The 4,454-nt window shown below is 40.2% G+C and overlaps 1 long non-coding RNA gene across 1 annotated transcript in view; it reads right to left on the bottom strand.

The window, feature by feature from the left end:
* The window catches only part of LOC125390776 (uncharacterized), a 7,404-nt gene extending 6,170 nt beyond the window's left edge, over positions 1-1,234 (bottom strand). The window contains exon 1 of the long non-coding RNA XR_007228871.3: positions 1,189-1,234. This is a non-coding gene — a long non-coding RNA (uncharacterized LOC125390776). The remainder of the gene's footprint in view (positions 1-1,188) is intronic.
* Between the last annotated feature and the right edge of the window lie 3,220 nt (positions 1,235-4,454).

Genomic DNA, 4,454 nt, shown 5'->3' with positions numbered 1-4,454 from the left:
CGCACACTCTCTCACACACACATACACACACATACATACACACTCACACACACGCACGCACACACTTCTATACAATCAGTCCTTAAGAACTTTAAGGTCACACTCAACCTTCATTAGAAATACCCAGCGGTTGCCTGGGTTCTGGGCACCTCTCCTTCACAAACCTTGACTCTATCTAGAATTCAAACTGTTTGCCCTGGGTTCTCAGTTCTCCAGCCCCTCAGAGAGAGCAACAAACTTCTTTCTTAATGTTTTTACTGATGTGATCAATTTTACATAGTGAATCTTCGTGTGACATTTTCATGTGTGTATTTTGGAAGAAAATTGGGTGATGCTGCCTTAACATATAAAATCTTTTTATAGTTATAATATTGCACACCAACATCCTGTTTTAAATTAAAAGTAAACAATAACTTCAACAGCAAGCTGGCTCAGCAGATAAAAGCACCTACCCCCAAGCAACCCAGAACCACACGGTAGAAGGAGTGAACTGACTCATGACAATTGTCCTTTGACCACACAAGAGCGTGTGTGGCATGTGTGTGCCTGTTTATGCATATTCACACATGTAAGCACACACACACACACAATGAATAAAAAATAGCTAATTTCTGACTAATTTTCTGTCAACATATCTTCCTGACTACAACTTCAGTAAATAAAAATGCCTCTTAGGACCAAGGATTCCTGAAACAGTTAGTGTGTCGGATTCCAGTTGCACACGTTAGATTGTGAAAGCTGGTCTTGTGAAGAAGGCTCCATCCACAACACGGTATTTTCAGAAGCAAGCACTATTTTCATGTATGACTTTGGTAGTCCCCTTAGTGACGCTGGGTCATTTGTGACTGAGACGCTCTTAAGGCCAAACCTGAGATGCAGGGACATGTGCTCAGAGTTGAGACAGAAATGGCAAGTGGCTGCATTCCTCGGATTATGTCACTGAGTGAAGCAGGGAACTCAATACCTCACCAGATGACAAGTTCAAGGATGATGCCCACGTTAGCGAAAGCTAACTTGGGGCCCGTGAAACCAACCAAGTTTGAGTGCCCCTGTGAATCATTCTGGAGCACCAGGATTAATGAGGGTCTAAGAGTATGTCCTCGAATTAGAACGCATTCCTGCAGAATGAGAATCAGAAATTTGAGAACCAGTAGGCAGAAAGCAAATACGGCACTGTTAATTTCTCACCATGCGACCGACAGAGGCAAGGGGCTGGTGTGGCTTTGGTGGTCAGTTATTTTCCCACAATGCATCTGCTCATGAGCAACAACTGTAAACAGTATATGATTCTGCTCAGAGTTAGAAATGTTCACTCGCTACCAGCAGACGGAGTTTCGTGTTTTAATGCACTTCTGGTATTATTTTCTGGACCTAATAGGATTAAAAATTTAAATCTGTCTGTGCTTTGGGCCAACAAATGAAAATACCTAGGCAGACAGATATAAATAAAAATCATAAACTGTGTTGTTTAGATACATTTAGATCCTTAAAAATGTTTGACATTAAACCAAGAATGTGACTTAAAAATCAGCTGGTCACTGGCTAGGCTGACTGTGCTGTTGTGTGAAGGGTTTCTTCACTTGCACTAACGGATGATGAACTGAACAACTGAATTAAATCAGATTCTCTGTTCATAACAATAGCAAAGCAAAGTTCTGCGAGAATTAGAAACTTTTTTTTGTAGTTCGGCGGCGTGAATTGGAACAAGGGTACCAGCTGTTTTATTAGATAATGTCTTGGATAGGGTTTCTCTTGAATGAAAATTTTCACACTCCATGTTAATCATGAATCAACACTGAATTTTTTAAAAAGATGATGACGAATATCTGAGATAATCCGGAAATGAATTCTTTTCCGTGACCGAATTTATTCTCCTAGCCAGGGAAGAAATCTGAACTTCTTGCCAAACTCTGTGTTTTGCAACAGATTGGAAATTAAAACTCTATTGACAACATATAATACAAGTGCAAAAGTAGTTCATCTTCTTGAGGTCTGGCCTTCTTTTTAAAGAAAAAGATAAAAATGAACATCTACTTTTAATTTTCAGACAATCTCAACAATTTGGACAAATTAGAGAGATCAACACAGAGTATAAGTTGATACCAGAATTGTTTCTGGTTCCTTCTAAAACAACATTCTTCTTTTTCTAAATACCTCTCCCTTGTTGCTAAGAAAGGAAAGGTGTCTTTGCTCACAGGCATAGATATCGATAAGCTGCCTACCTCGTCTGTGCTGACGAGATTTAAAGAACACACTTCAATTGTTCAGCCCAAAGACCCTCACGCCACGAAAGGTCAGCTTAGCAAATGGATGGTCACTTTCAGTTCTTCTAATACTACAGATGTCTTTTTAGATGGCCCCAAATGACAAAACTGTCTTCTCTGCTGCTCTCATTTGAGTTGAAATTATCGCAGGGGACTGAGCAGCCGTGTCGAAGACTCACTGCCAGTAAACTGTGTTCTTTATTCTGAGCATGGCTTTTCCATGCCGTGAACTGTGCTGGGAGACCCCCAAAGCAATATGAAATTGAACATGAGAATGTTAATTTCTTGCAGTGGCGATTTCCCACTAATCCAAGGCACATAGTTGTCCAACAGTGACAGCTCAAACATTCTTAAGTTAAAAGCAGTTGGGGCTCTTTTTCAGGTCAGAGTTCCTATTGTCCCTCACTAAGAAAGTAACAAGCGGGTCTATAATGGTCAACACAAGGTATGGTACTGTGTGTGGTGTCTCATCTATAAAATGCCATGGATTTTTTTCAGCCAATTCTTTGCTTTTCTTTCTTAAGTGAGTTCCTTATGACTGTACATTAGGGGGAAAATACTTACTGTGTCTGTATGATAAGACTTACTCAAAGGTGAGTCAGAGGGTAAGAGAGTTCCATGGGTAAAGGCACGCGCCACCAACTCTGACAGCCTGAGTTCCATGTCCAGGACCCACGTGATAGAAGGAAAGAACCCAGGACTCACTCGGTAGAAGGAGAGAATTGACTCCCCACACATAGGCAATGGCACACACACACACACATTTTAAATGCAACAAAAATTTATTTTCAAAGACAATCAATGGAAAATAATGCTTTATGCATTTATATAATATTCATAATGTAGAAAGAAAGAATCATTTCCATAATGGATCTCATGAAATAGTCCATAATTACATTGCTTTAGAATAAAAAATTTTATGAATATATTATAGGGGTTATTCAACACATATATTTGAATTTGGGGAGCAATGTGTATATTTTGGAGGGATTAGAGGCAATGTGAAAATATTATCCACTGAGTAAGTCCATGTGTGAGACTCTCAGAGAAGTTCATGCTCATTCTTCAACAGATTGGAGTAGACAAACTTGCTGACTGTGGATCACAACACACTCTAACCACAACCCATAGGCAGCACACCTTGACTGCCTGTGATGACAGACAACACGTTTTGTAGTTGTTACATAATGGGACAAATATGGGCTTTGCTTTGCCTTCAAAAAGATTTAGCTTAATTCTTGAGTTGTCATAAAAATGTGATAATACGAGTTATTTCATCATAAATTTCATCATAGCACACTCTTGTCCTTGTATAAATTCAGCTTACTTTTCCTGGGGTTTCAGTGTTGAGATTTGAACCCAGGGTCTCATGCTTGCTAAACACACTGCCCATCACTGGTTTTAAAATTAAAAGGTGATAAATAAGACACCCATTACCTTAGGCTTAATTGGTTTTATTACCACCTTTTAAAATAATGGTAAAGTCATCTTTTTCCTGTTTCTCTCAATATATCTAGGTTAAAAGAAAAAAAAAACCCTGAAAACAAGTCAGTGGAGACTTCATTAGCTTTGAATAAACACATTTCTCCTTGAATTTGCTGAACCTATAGGGTCATGAGCAGTTCAAAAGGTTTCTATTTTCCCACAGTGGGGGAGCAAGATAGCTGTGCACAGCCCCAGCTGGCTGCTGCTCAGGGCAGGATTTGCAAGTCCACATTCCAGATTGCCTCAATGTTGCAATACAAGACTTTTAAAGCAGGAAAACAACTAACCAAAAAGAACACAAAGGGGCGGCCATTTCACAAAACCTGAAACGGGAAGCTCCTGAAAGCCAGTGTCTCTGTAGAGCCACAGTCAAAGGTGGCAGGACCCCACACACTGCACAACAAAGTCATAGGCGCTATGACAGAAGTCTCCTAATTCATTAACAACCAGACACGGACATAACTGTCAGCAGTAGCGTTGAGGAATCCCCATGCCAAGTGCAAAGCCACAGGCTTGGCTGTGGCTACAGCAGCGACAGTTTCCAGAGTCTGGCAGTTCCAAGCATGAGTATTATGCACGGCTCTTGCGTTTTCCCATTATGTTATAATTATAAAATGTATTTTCATCACAGGCAGCCAGGATGGACTACCAATGTGCTGTGACATGTGACATAAGACAACAAGAGGCAGGGTTGTGACTCCAGAG

The sequence above is a fragment of the Myodes glareolus genome, chromosome 16 (assembly GCF_982192425.1).
Source record: "Myodes glareolus chromosome 16, mMyoGla1.1, whole genome shotgun sequence".
NCBI classification, from domain to species: Eukaryota; Metazoa; Chordata; class Mammalia; order Rodentia; family Cricetidae; genus Myodes; species Myodes glareolus.
This window is presented reverse-complemented; position numbering and strand designations above follow the sequence as displayed.